We start from the raw sequence: 15,227 nt of genomic DNA, 5'->3' as shown, positions 1-15,227 counted from the left end.
CAACCTTCGACTGACAATAAATGTTAGGCTTCCGGTAATCTGTTTTCAGCACATGGAAATCTCTTGAAGAAACTTCCTCTTGACTTCTCCTCCCCCAGCCCCATAGTATATAACTCTTCATAACCCCAGTGCAGCTCCTTCTGCCCATGGTTCCTGTCCCCGTGCTTTAATAAAATCGCCTTTTTGCACCAAAGACCTCTTCAAGAATTCCTTCTTGGCCATCAGCTCCGAGCCCCACCATCACCCCAAAATCCCATCAGGAAGTACTTAACCTATATAGTATATACCCGATGCCCCTAAGCCTCAAAGCTGTGACAAGATAGGTAATGACTTACTTTTTTTTTTTTTTAATGTTTATTTTTGGCAGAGAGAGATCACCACTGGGGAGGGGCAGAGAGAGAAGGGGACAGACTCACAAGCAGAATCCCTGCTGACAGCAGAGAACCTGATGTGGAGGTTCAGGCCTACAGACTAGGCAATCATGATCTGAGCTGAAGTCAGATGCTTAACTGACTGAGCCACCCAGGCACCCCTGGCAACTCCTTACTTAATAGGTACAGAAATATAACAAGTGAGGGTGTTAAACAATAGCTCTTCACTTTGATCTTTCCATTCCTTCTTTGAAATTGATAACCTATCTGTCTCAAAGGTCATATCACACCTATCAGATATGAAAGAGCTGAATTTTATTGGAAAGGTTTTCAGGGTGTCCTGCCCACAAGATGATGAAAGGGCAGTTTCTGGTCCTTTGTGGTCCTCCCCACAGACTCTGTTTTTCTACATTGTGGAATAGGTCACATATACAAAAGGTGGTATAAAACATATGCAGTTGAAGAAATGATAGTAGGCTGTCCAGCACCCAGGTTCATGTATAGAATATTACTCGGACCATGTCAAGGCCCCCACATACCTCTCGTGCTGATGCCTATCTTCCTCTCCTCCTTCCACTTCAAATAATTGCTATTTTGGATTTTGAATTAACCATTCCTTTGCTTTACTTTGTAATTTTCCCATCTGTGTTTGTGTTCTTAAATGACATTTTTAGTTTTGCTGATGTTTTTGTTTGAACAGTTACTTGAGCCCTAATTGACATAAAATAAAATGCATATATTTAAAATGGTTGCTGAATTTTGTGTGAAACCATGGCCACAATTAAGATAATGCACATATCCATCACACCCAAATGTTTCTCCATTGACTCTTGTGTAATTCCTGCCTCCTCCCCTGGCTCCTTCCTGGAAAATGTAACCACTCCTTTACTTTCTGTTATTATAGATTAATTTGCACTTTTTAGAGTTTTACATAAATAGAATCATATTGTATGTACTGTTTTTGTCTGGCTTCCTTCCTTCAGCACAATTATTTTGAGACTCATTCATGTTATCAAATGTTCATTCCTTTTTTTTTACCCAGTACTTTTCCATTATGTGGCTATAGCACAATTTGTGTCTCCATTCACCTGTTGATGGGCATGTAGTGGCTCCCAGTCTGGGGAGGCTATGTAGATAGAGCTGCATAGGCTTTCTTTTCCCTTGGGTATATACCGAGGAGTAGAATTGCTGGACTGTATGGTAGGTGTATGTTTAACTTTCTAGCAAGTTGCCAAACTAGTTTCCAATGTGATTATTCCATTTTACATTCGCATCAGCAGTGTATGAGAGTTCGGCTCCTACACGTGCCCTCCAACAATTGGTATGGTCAGACTTTAACTTTTAGTCTATCTAAATAGGTATCACATGTATCTCACTGTAGTTTTAATTTACATTTCCCTAGTGACTAATGATGTTGACTGCCTTTTCAGCAGTTATTTGCTGTCTGTATCTCTTCTTTGTAAAATATTCCAGTCTTTTGCCCCTTAAAATGTTGAGTTGTTTGCTTTCCTGTTTCCCTTATTTTATATTTTTATGCATGTAATTATATTTCATTCATTTATATTGAGTATGGTATTCCATCAGATGAACCCACTCTTTTTTTTGAGAGACAGAGTGCAAGAGCAAGTTGGGGAGGTACGGAGGGAGCAGGACCCATGCCCAGTGTGGAGCCCAAGGGGGGGGGGGGGCTGTATCTCACAAACTGTGAGATCATGACCTGAGTCAAAATCAAGAGTCAGGCACTCAACCAGACTGATGAGCCACCAAGGCACCAAGGATGAATCCACTCTATTGATAAACATTTGAGTTTTTTTAAGTTTTGCAGTTAGAAATAGTATGCTATGAACATACTTGTTCATGATTTTTTTTTTAGTTGAAGTACAGTTGACATACCATATCCTGTTTTCTGGTGTATATCATAATGATTCACAGTTTTATATATTGTGAAATGATCCCCATGATACATCTGGTGATTGTCACCATACAAAGTAATTACCAAATTATTGACTGTATGCCCTATGCTGTACATTATATTCCCTGATTCCTTTTTTGGCCTATGGATTATTTCTGTTAACTTGCCAAGTCTCAAAGGTTTTCCTAGATATCTTTTTCTTATTGATTTCTAGTTTTAATTCCTTTCTCATTTAATACATTATCTGGGTGTTTTTAATCCTTCTAAATTTGTTGAGATATAGGTTTGGACCCAGCATATGAATTATGGTGCCTGTAAATGTCCTCTTGAAAAAGAACATATATCCTGCAGGCATTGGGCATAGTGCTCTATAAATGTCATTTAGGTTAAGGTGGTTGATAGTGTTTCTCAGATATTATATGTCTGACCAAATTTGGGGGTTTTTTTGGTTTTGTTTTGGGGGGCCTTTTGATCTAAATGTTCTATTAATTGCTAAGAAATAGGTAGTAAAATACCCAACTGTGACATAGATTTTTCTGTTTCTCCCTTTAGTTTTATCAATTTTTGTCTATGTGTTTTGAAGCTCCGTTATTAGACACACAAATATTATGATTGTTTTGTCTCTGATGTATATATAACCCTTTGTTCTTAATGAAATATCCCTACCTCTGATCATGCTCTTCATTTTGAAGTCATCTTACTTTGATTTTTATAGCCATTCCAGCCCTCTGATGCTTACCATTCACATAGTACCTCTTTTCTTTCCACCCATTTGCTTTCAGTGTATCTGTATCTTTATGTTTAATGTTTCTCTTGGAGACAACATATATAGTTAGATGTTGCTTTTCTGACATTCTGACATTTCTGTATTTTAATTGGAATGTTTAATTCTTTACCTCTTGATATAAATTACTGATATGACTGGATTTAGGTCTATTCTTTTACTATTTATTTTCTGTCTGTCCCCTTCCTTTTTGACTGTACCTCCTTTCCAGACCTCTTTTGGATTAATTCAATATTATTTTGAATTTAATTTTAATTTAATCTATCAGCATTTCAGCTATACCTCTTTGTATGAATTTTCTAAGATGATTTTTTTTTATTTATTTCAAGAGAGAGCATGTGCAAGAGCATGAGCAGGGGAGGGACAGAGAGAGAGTGAGAAAGAGAATCCCAAGCAGGCTCCATACTGTCAGCACAGAGCCCAACATGGGGCTCGATGTCACAAACCGTGAAATCATGACCTGAGCCAAACTCAAGAGTCGGACACTTAACCGAAAAAGCTCCCCAGGAGCCCCTCTTTATATGAATTTTCAGTGGTTGCTCTAAGGATTGCAAAGTACATCTTTAACTTTTCACAATTTGCTTAAAGCAAACACTGTACCACTTCATGTGAAGCAGAAATCTTGCAACCCTTCACTCCCTTCCTCACCCTGTGCAGGTGCACTTTCATAATGACCCAGTTGATCTTCTTCCTCTCCTATTATTTTGTACAAACAACTCTTTGATTTCTTTCCCCAGCACGTCTTCTGGATAATGACTCAGAACTCATCACTAGTAACAACACAGCAACGAAGAAGGAAACTTTTCTTAGTGTGTTCTTGGTAGAGTAAGGCTGCACACTCACATTCTGCTTATCTTAACATTTGCCTGTTTCAGACTGATTAAAGCCTTACAGTAGTTTAGGGTGGGAAAGTGGTTTAAAATGTTTTAGCAGCTATGTACTTCCCAGACCTCTACGTATCTCATTTAATCCTTAAAATTCTGTGGCAAATATTATTCCCAACTTTACAGATAAAGCTCACCCCAGAGCCTTAGACCCTTGTCAACCTCTCAATGAGCCCAGCCCTAACCACCCTATTTAAAAGTACAGCTGGCTCAGCACTGCCCAGGACTCTTGAGGTTCCCTTTGCCTGATTTTTATTTTCCCATAGCACATACTACCTTTCAATCTATTACATAATTCACTTATTTATTCTTATTGTGTCCCTCTCTAGAAAATAAACTCCTTGAGGGTAGGATTCTTTGGTTTTTTTACTTACGATATACTCAAGCATCTGGAACAGTGCCTGGCCTATATCAGGTGCTCAGTACATATTTGTTGAACAGTTGACTATTCATTGTCACTTGGATGTTTCACAGGCATCTCCCAGTCCATCCTCATGTACCCTGTATCCCATCATTCATCTAACCATGAACTCGGATCAGAAGTGTAACTATACCCCTTCACAAACTTATGCTGACTCATTTATTCTTTGAAAACTAGCATCTGCTATGGATGGAAAATTCTAGAGTTACAATAGTAAATAAAACATCCCTGTCTTGTGACTTCTCCCATGACACTTATATTGAGGCAGTTAGACAGTAAACAAGTACATGTGTCAAGTGCTGAGAGAAAACCAAGCAGAAAAAGAAAGACAGGGGAGGTTATATTAGGTTGTCAAGGAGGGTCTCACATGAGGAGACTTTTGAGCAGGGACCTGAGGAAAATCAGGGAGTGAGCTGAGTATGTATGGCGAGTGAGTGACTGTAGGCAGAGGTAATAACAAGTGCAAATGTGCTAAAGCAAGAACATGCCTGGCATGAGCTTGGGACAGCAGGGGAAAAAAAAAAGCCAGTGTGGCCTTTTCTCCCTTAGTGTTTTGTTCTAGTTTCCGTTAGTAGGATTTCGACTTCACGAACCTTTTCTTCTCTCATGCTTTTTCTGCATCTCCAGAAGTTCAGTGTAAGTCTTACACACATCTCAATAACTTTTTGACCACATGGAACAGTTATGCTAACTGTTCTAATGTCCTTCTGTGTTAATTCTAACATCTGTGTCAGTTCTGGGTTGGTCTCCATTGATTGAGCTTTTCCCTTCTCTGGGTATTGTTTTGTTCTTTGTCTGTATATGTGGCAATTCTTGATTGGATACCAGGTATTATGAGTTTTACTTTGTTGGTGCTTCTTTCTCTGGGCTTGGGTAGTGATCTCACACACATGTACTGGTCAGCACTCTGCAGGGCAGTACTCAGGGGAACTGTGCTCAGATCGCCAGAATGTTCTCTGCACGTAGTTTTCTCCTCTCAGGTACTCAGTCCTGCAAATTCTAGCTGTCGTGGTTTCCCTGGACTGCCAACTGCTTGTCCTCAGTTCAGGCACACTGCCAGGCTTGCTTCCTGTCTCTCAGAAATCACTGGCCTTTGTTGGCAGTTGTTTCATACATTGTGTCCAGGTTTTTGGTTGTTTTAGGTGCAAGAGTAAATGTGGTCCGTTATTCCATCTTGACTGGAAGCAGAAAAGGCCTTCCTATATAAGATTTCAGTTTGGCTTTATGGTTATATTGTGTATAACTTTTAACTTTGAGATATGCATGTTTCCTCATTTGTTGTAGGAGGTTGTATTTATTCATTATATATTAGTATATTATATATTAACCTTTATTAATACATAATTAACATATAATATATAAAAGTAAATTAATCAACCTTATAACATTCAAACCACTATGACATACCTGATTTTATTCTAAAAGAACTCAACCAGTATAAAGAAAATTGTATAAATTTTCTCAGACTAGAAAAATACCAGTTTTCCTCTTTGTATTAATTAGGATATACGAAAATGGTGATTATAGCAGGAACACTTGAAAAATGAAATATAGATCCTTAATTTTATCTGTACGTATGTTTGATATGTTCTGGTCTTCCTTCAGGTCTCAGCTCAAATATCATTTCTTTAGGGAAGTCTCCTGAGTCAGCACATTCTTACTGCTCAGAACACCGCGTACCTATCCTTTATCATGGTTACCTCAGTTCTTACAATTATGGTTGGTTTTTTTTCTTTTGGTTTTTGTTTTGTAATTACTTGTTTGACATCTTTCCGCTCTTACATAAGTTCTGGTGGGAGAAACTGTCTTCTGACCTCTGAATCCCCAACATCAAAGCATTTCAGACATAATGTGGGCTCTCAATAAATGTGGGGTGAATGAAAAAAATGAAGACCACACAGTATATATTGAGGCTGGGATACTGACCAGGTCTTTCTTTCTCCACTTTATTTCTTCCTTACCAGGCAGCCTATGATAGTGAAGAGCAAAGACAACAGAAAAATGAAACTAAAAAAGCAAAAATAAATAAATAAATAAAACCCCAAAGCCCACAAAAAGCATGGCATGTTTCAAAAGATTTTAATGCAGCTTTCAACATCAGATTATCCATTTAAATGTTTAATAGGTTGTGTTGGTGAAGATATTGAAAAACAGATACATTCCTTGTTTTAAAGTGTAACCTTTTAAGAGAGCCATTTGACAACATCTGTGAAAATTTAACAAGGCTCTGCCACCTTCAGGAATTTACACTGTATGTATAAATGTGTCCACTGAGAATAGACACAAAGCCAGTATGTACTGGACTGCTCGTTGTAATATAATGCTGAGTAGTAAACGGTTGAAAACAACCTAAATATTACTCGTTAGCATCGTGTGTGCATCTGTGTATTACACATACAGACATACAGATTTTATTGAATGAAGTAAATTTATATGTATGGATATAGAACAACTGGCAAAATGTATTAAGTCAAAAAATATGTTTATGTGTACGTATATGCATATATAGGCCAAAAACATGCGAAAGTAGTGGATGTATATTATGTACACATATGTGCATGCATGTCTATTTGCATTTTTTGGTATTACACAAAATGTTCTCAGGACAAGACTGTCAATAGTGAGGTGGGATATTAGGAAACATGGGTAGAGGGCAAATGGGCACATCTTTGGGCCACCTCAGATTATTTAGTGTCACTGGTATCTTGTGTGGGTTCCAAGTTTCTTTATGCCAACAGTTAAAAACTTGTAGCTTCTGTAATTTTCTGTTTGGAGCCAATTTTCCATGTTTTGTTTTGTTTCGTTTCAGCGTATTTTGCAAGCAGAGGTACTGGCTAGCTGTATTCCAGATTACCTTTTCTTGGACGTGTGTGCAGGGAACAGCCTTGGAAGAGAGAGACAACGTGTCTCCTTCTGAACAAAGGGCAGGTTTGTTTACCGTCTAGCATAGTATCTTCTAGGGGAAAAAGTCACTCACACGTAATGCTAGCCCAATAAAATAAGGTTTCCTAAGCTCAAAGTTCTCCTCTCATGCAACCCAGTGCTTGTGCGGTGTCAGCTAGACCTCTCTTGTGTCACTCTATGAGATTTGGGTCGCAGGGTACTGTGCGTAATTAATACTCTGTCTCGGGCTCGTGCTGTGAGTTATAAACTCTCCTTTGACTTTGACGTAGGAGTTTTGTGTCAAAAGCGGCTGCTTGATAAGCTGCTAAGAGGTCTCCAAACATTTTTCCTTCTTGGCAATCGTGGATTAGCATCTTAGTTTGAATAGTTGGGAATTTCTTACACAAAAGATGTTTGCACACATAAAAAAAAGCTTTTCATGGCATTCCACTGGATGCTTAAGACAAAGACTTGGGGCAGGGCAGGGCAGAAGGGGCAGACTTTGTTTCTTTGTGGGGAAGCTTAAAAGCAAACCCTCTCTGCCTCAGGGGAGGGATAGGAAAAAGTCTCTCACCCCCAGGACAAGAGCAAAGATCCTTGGAGGAAAACAGAAGCAAAACCCAGGAAATTCCTGCTTAAGACCAACCACAAATACGTGGGGAAAAGTATGGGAATGCTGAGAAAAACCCACTTATAAGGCCTGGATGACAGAACCTGCCTAAGACTGAGGCAGCATTAAGACAAGAATTCCCACATTCCCTACCATGAACTTAGCACAGACTCGCAGGGACCAGTAGCCTACCCCTGGGGAAGAGCTTGGAGCATGCGGTGAATATTCCTCTGGCACAGGCATGCAGACACAGCTGAAGGCTGGATAGGGTGCAAGAACACAGAAAAACCCTCTGGTATCCCGTCCCCCACCCTAAACACAAGGTAACAGCAGGTCACTGCTAGCAGAGGTTGAAGCCAGTGATGTAGTGCAAATGAAATGCAAACCCCACTTGAGTTCTTGCAGCATTGACTCGGCCTCCCATACCAGCCTACTAGGCATAAATTCATACCCAGGCATAAAGACTATTATCTCAGTCTCTTGTTTTCTACACAGCAGATGGAATTCAATACTATAAGACTCAGAAAGAAAGCAATAGGAGAAAATAAGCAAAGCAAAACCTTGTCAAGAGATGAAGCAATTAACAACTAGACTCAGAGGTGGCCAAGATCCTGGGTTATTAGGATCTAATAAACTCTTTATTAGACAAATTCTTAAAATATATGAAAGGACATAGTGGAAAAGGCAAACAACATGCATTGAACCACAGGGAATTTCAGCAGAGAGATGGAAATTAAAAGATAAATGGAAATGCTTGAAATAAAAAGGATAACATGAAAATTCCTAACAGGCTCATTATTAGAATGGACACAGCTGAAAGAAGTTTCAAAGGAACCTGAAGATAAGTAAAAGAAATATTGTGTCTGAAACATGAAGAGGAAAATAAAAAGAGTAAAAACCAAATAAAAACCAACACTACAAGAGGCTCCACAAATTGTGGGGCAATAACAAGCAATCTAATGTACAAGCAAAAGCAGTCCCAGGAGGAGAATAGGGCAGAAAAAACATTTGAAGAGAGAATTTTCCAGAAATAGTAACATGGACAGCAGATATGACAAACAGGATAAATTCTGAAAACAAACCAGAAAAACCACACACGCTTAGACACATCAAACTACTGAAAACTGAAGAGGGAATATTGAAAGCAGCCAGAGAAAAAATAAACACATTCAGAAGAACAAAAATAAGAATTATAGCAGAATACCCATTAAAACAATGGAGTGACATCTTAAAAAATTATTTTTTTAATGTTTATTTTTAGAGAGACAGAACATGAGCAGGGCAGGAGCAGAGAGAGAGGGAGAGAGAATCCCAAATAGGCTCCATGCTGTCAGCACACAGCCTGATGCGGGGCTCAAACTGTTGAACTAGAAGTCATGACCTGAGCCAAAATCAGATGCTCAACTGACTGAGCCACTCCAGTGCCCCAAGGAGTGACATCTTTTAAAGAAAAGAAGTCAACCCAGAATTCTGTATTCAGCAAATCTTTAAAAAAATAAAACTAAAAAGATTTTTCAAAAATAAAATCTAAGAATTCAGTGCCAGCAGACCTACTATGAGAAATGTTAAAGGAAGTTCTTCAGGTTCCAGATGGAAACTTGAATGCACACAAAGAAATGAAGAGCATTTTGTCACAAATTATCCCAAAACTCCGTGGCTTAACCCATCAAACATTTTTCTCAGTCTTTGGGGGTCAGGAATTCCAACATCAGCTTAGCTGGGTAGTTGAGTGTTGCCAACCAGGGTTGCTCATGTGGCTGCAGTCAAGATGGTGGCTGGGGCTGTCAGTCATTAAGTGGGGGACCCACTTCCAAGCTTATTCTGTATATGTGACTGTTTTGGGAAGGCCTCAGTTCTTCACCTTGTGGGATTCTCCATAGGGTGATGTGAATGTCCCCATGACACGTCTTTCCTGTGCAAGTGATCTGAGAGAAAAATGGAAGCTACAATGTCTTTTATGAGCTGCAAAATTTTTTACCTTCCTGGCAGATGTGGGTTATCACCTCAGTTTGGAATAGCTCGGAGTCTCAAACACAAGGGTTTTTTTCATGGCCTTCCATTGGGTGCTCTAAATAAAGACTTAGAACAGGGGCCTTAAACCACACACACACACACACACACACACACACACACACACACACACCGTAGCTGCTTCTGAGGGGGCCTGACACAAATCTCACATTTCTACCTTAGTCTTCATTAAAAGTGTGTCACTACAGTCCACACTTCGAGAGAGAGGAATGAGACTATACCAAAGGGAGGAGTCTATGGAGAGATTTTAAAAGCACCACAAAGCAGAAGCTATAAAAATGAAGATAAATATAAAATATATTTGTTATTTTTATTGCTTTAGAAGAATCTGATTAAAGCAAAATTAGTAACAATGTATCCTGGGGTTTATTATACACATTAAAATTGCATGACAATAGCATGAATAGTGGAAGAGAATTGTAAGCATATTGGAAGAGTTGTAATTCTTACCACTGTACATCTAGTGGTGTAATACTTTGAAGGTAGACTGTGACCAGCTAACAATATATATCAGAAACCCTAAGAGAAACCAGTGAAACTTTTCTTTGGTTTTTTTGGTAAAAACCTATAACTAATAAGCCAATAGTGGAAATGAAATCAAGAAAATAGTCCAGGAATAGGTGGGGGGGGGGGGGGGGAGGAAGAAATGGAACAAGTAGAAAACTAGCAAAATGGTAGGTTTAAATTCACCCATATCAATAATTACTTTAAGATGAAATTGGTTTAAACACCAATTAAAAGATACCTCCCCCCAAAAATCAGATTGAATAAAAAGGCAAGACCTTTAATCTACCTCAGTAAGGAATCTACTTTAGATACAAATCATAAAGTTTAAAAGTAGAAGGCATATTGAAAAGTGTGTGCAAAAACCAGCAAACTTCAGACAAGGTCTACCGTTTTAGAAGAAAATCATGCCGATGTCCATTTCACAGTTTTAACCACTGTCCTACAATGACGTGGAATGTTCCTGTGGAAGGGAAGCTGGGGAAAGGGTATCCAGGAACTCTACTTCTCTGTAACTTCTTATGTCTTCTGTCCATGGCCATGAAACGAACGGGTTAACTTACTCATTTGTAAACAAGGTAAAACCAAATCCCAGACTCAGAAGTTCTGTGGATAAGTCTGGGCTGCAGACAGACATGGCATTCCAGATCAGGAAGGCCAAGGTCCCACAGGCCAGTTCAGGAACATGAGACTTCAAAGGAAACAGCAGCAAATGCTCTTGCCTAAATGGTAAATGTGGAAACAAAGTAATGAGCTCCCTACGTCCTAGTACCGATGATGAGCAGCTAGAGGTGGGACTGAGATAAGCATGGCGCCCAGATCTGCTCTCTCTTCTGGGCAGGATGAGATAGGGATGTTATCACAGCAGAAGCCCGGTGGCCCCAGCAGAAGGCAGTGGTGCTAGGAATGCTGCGGAAAGGAGTCGTCCTTTCCGCGATGAGGGTTTTGCCACCCAGTCCACCCAGTGGAGAGCTTTGGGTGACCTGAAAACAGAAGTCCATTTTGTTGAATGGATGTGGGTGGCCCCTCGAAGGTGAGGGCGAAGCCTTGCCTGTTAGTGCAGAGTCTCAGCCAGTCCTGCAGAGAATCAAGATGGGGCTCTGGGTGCCGGGGGGTCGGCGGGGGGGGGCGCAAAGCTGGAAGACTGCAGCGCAATGGCCTGTGTGAGCAGGAAGTAAAGGGCCCCGGAGGCCAGGCACCCACTGGGTGCAGGGAGCACCTGGGGGAGGAAGTAGCGGCGGTGCTCAAGCATTATCTCGAGCCAGAGGTTAATGGAGGAAATCCAGTTTCCCCCTCCCCCCCCCCACCATTGCTCCCGCCGTCCCCAGGGACAAGCCTCCTCTACCTCCCTGCTGGAGGTGATTTGGTCTCTTGGTGTCTGTGCTGTAGCCCCTGATACACGGGTTAAACGTCTCTCCGTCTGTGATCCTCTTGGGGAAAAAAGACACTTGAATTCACCTGATGGTTTGGGCAGGGCTTGTAGTGGGGAAGGAAGCTGAAATTGTTAGGGGTTCATCGGAGCCTGGGAGAGCTGAGTCGCCAAGTGTTCAAATAGAAGAAGCAGAAATGAAAGTTATGGTCAAGCCTCTGATCACTTCAGTAGTATAAACAATAGACTAAGCCTGATGAAGTGTAGGTTCCTCTAAAAAGGCTCCTGCAGGCCTGTAGACCGGGGGGGGGGGGGGGGCCTAAGGATGGAAAAAGTACTGAGAGTGAAGAAATGTGTCAAGTTAACCCCCTTCCCTCCTCTAAGCGGGTCTCGGCATCTGAACAGAAGCAGCGGGCTAGGGCTGCAACTGTGTATAAAAACCGGAGTCCTTGACTGCAAGGCCCACTAGAGATGCAGTGCATTAGCTGTGCACCAAGTCTGGGATGCGGAGGGTAGCTTTCTTCCACGAGCCTGCCAGGTAATTACCTATGTTCAGGCCTGAAGAAAATCAGTTTTGTTGTGTTACCTGGAGTCCACCTCAAAAATAACCTCTCACTGAGGCCCTTTGGACCACTTCAGTGCACGTATAATGGATCTGATATATTACATGCCTGCATTTTTGCTTCCAGTAAGTGTCATATTCAGGGACTACTGCACGGACAGTCCCCCCCTGGGTGGTACAGCAGACGTAATATTGAACTCCAAGACAGAAACCACAGCTTCAACGATCTAATGGCTGCCCGGAACTCTCAAAGGCCACACAGCCAGGTACTACAACAGGATTAACTACCTGACCAGCACCAGACACACCTTGGTACAAAAGAAGGAAACTATTAATCTGCTACTAAGCTTTTGGGACTGAATGCATGACTTATGGCGGCCCTGGGACTCTTTGGTTTGACATTCTCATTCGGAGGTGGGTCAGTTTAGACCTGATGACTAATAAGGTGAGGACTATCCAGCAAGATTTACAAGTCAAATAGTATATTCAGGAGTGTGGCTGGCCTGGCCCTAGCAGCTTTTTAGTGCTATGATAAAATGGCAGCTATTCCTTTGGGAGTAAACTTTATGCCCCACTCTGCCACCTAAAGCAATGCTGCTGGTTCAATGGGGCTCTTGACTCACAGACATTCCCTAAACTCCTGGACCTAGACCACTGCTGGGCTAAGTAACACCTAGGGGGGTCCAGTGGGCTGCAGCTTTTCAGCCTCAGTGCCAGCTATGTAAAACCAAAAGCAGATATGGTCACACCTACCAGTGGACAGAACTCAAAGCATCCTCAAGACTGGCCAGTCCTCCTCTTGAAGCTCAAGACATTTTTACCAACTTTTGGATTGTTGCCAATGGCCTGTCTGGCATGCCAGGTGAAAACCGACAGACTGGCAGATTAAAGTCACCTCTCTCTGGGCATTACACTTACACAATTGCTCAACTTCCCTAATAGTTAAAGACATGAATATGAAAATGAGATCCTGTTTCCCATCACACTGCCAAAAATGACAATCTTAGCAAAATCCAGTATTGAGCAGAGAATGAAAACCAAGTTATTCCGAAACACCGTCAATGGTGTGTAAATTGTTCATCTTTTTGAAAGACAACTTGACTGGAAAGGCACATTCCCGTGGCTGAATGACTCTACTTCTATGTATCTATTGAAGAGAAATAAACACACAAGAGGCATGTACTGACATGTTTCTCAAAGTGGGAATAACCCTCCATTAAGTTGTACTTGTGCCCTCTCTCCCATTACCTACCATTTTATTTCTTTACAATTCTCACCAGACTTTAATATTCAAGAATATCCATACATCCCTGTCCTCTTGGTCTCCCCCCATCCCTAGGATTCCAGTGGAACTTTTTTCCACCATAACATTACTAACACTAAGGTCCTGTTACTAATCTTCATCTTTTTCTATCACTATACAGCAGTCAACACAGACTGAAATTGCACTACCAGGCACTTTCACATATTCGCATAGAATATTGCACGTAGTAGTGCATGACTTCGTAAAAACCCTTTGGTATCAATCTTCTCTTACAGATGAGGAAACACATTTAGAGCTCCTTGCCTGAGATCACAAACAAAAGGTCAGGAAAACAAACCCAGAGTACCTAAGTGCCATGTCCAGTACTTATCCAACTAATGGCTGGTCCTGGAACTCTCTTGTACTGGTTTCCTTTATAATTATTTGTCTATTATTTAATAAAACCAAAGATCTAGATTAATCAGTATAAAGCCTGACATAGTCAAAGACCAAGTACTCTTATAATTGACTTTCCAGAAGCATGTAAGAATAGGCTCATCTAAGGAGTCAAAAGCATGCATTCAATTAATTTAAATTCCTACATCCACAGTTACTACTAACTTAGATCGAAACAACCAAGCAAATACTGTTTCGTAGCAATTGGCAGACTTTAATATTCAAGAAAAATTAAGTCCATCATACACATTAAAAATATAGGAAATTTCATGCAGACATGAAGCTTCCAATTCAGCCTTTGTGGCAACTTTTAGAATGAGAATTACATATAAATACAGTACATTTTACAGTTCCCAAACTTCATAATTTTATACTGTGATTTATACAGCTTCTCTTTATAGTTTACATTTCCCATCTTGCTCACTTGATTAAAATACCCTAACCTGCACCACTTCAGAATATTGGGGGGAGGAGAGGGAGGAAGAAGCACAATGACCTATCTCCTCCTGCTTCATGGAAATGAATGAAAATGAATGGGAACATTTGTGTAGAGAGCTATTATAAGGAAAAAGTACACAAAGCTTTAAGGCTTACACACCTTCGTAGCCAGGACTACATAGAATATAAAAGTAAATCCTCCAGTGACACTTCTATTACTGATTGACACAATTTTCAAGTTTAGAATATGTTAACTACAAAAGTGGTAAGAAAAAAAGTGATGCAAATGAACATTTGAAAAACAGTAGTCATGATATGAGAGATTAAAAACAAATGAAATAACTGATTTCAGAATTAACTAAAACGAAGCTATAATTTAGAAATATAAGTAACATTATTAAAGAATAAAACCTGATAGCCAAAACTTTTAAGTCACAAAGCCAACCCATTGCTGTCAACACATTTTTGCCTCGATGAGAAAAACAAGATCATTTGTTCTGATACAAGTAAAAAGGTTGAACACTAGTCAGTGAATAAAAAGCCTTTCTACATTACTCAAAAATAGCATGCATTCCTTTCCTTTCAATGCATTTTTTAAATACTTAGGACCCTTTTAGCTTTTTTCTTTCTTAAACAAATAAGCAAATCTTGGCGGGGGGCTGTCCCCTAAAAGTTAATTTCAAATTCATTCTTGCTAATTAACTGAACATCTGCCAAGTGTGGGGGATGGGGGTGGGGCACAAGAGAGAAATAGTTGTG

This window comes from Hyaena hyaena, unplaced genomic scaffold, assembly GCF_003009895.1.
Source record: "Hyaena hyaena isolate Hyena2069 unplaced genomic scaffold, ASM300989v1 scaffold_819, whole genome shotgun sequence".
Lineage (NCBI taxonomy): Eukaryota > Metazoa > Chordata > Mammalia > Carnivora > Hyaenidae > Hyaena > Hyaena hyaena.
Note: the sequence above shows the minus strand (reverse complement) of the source record.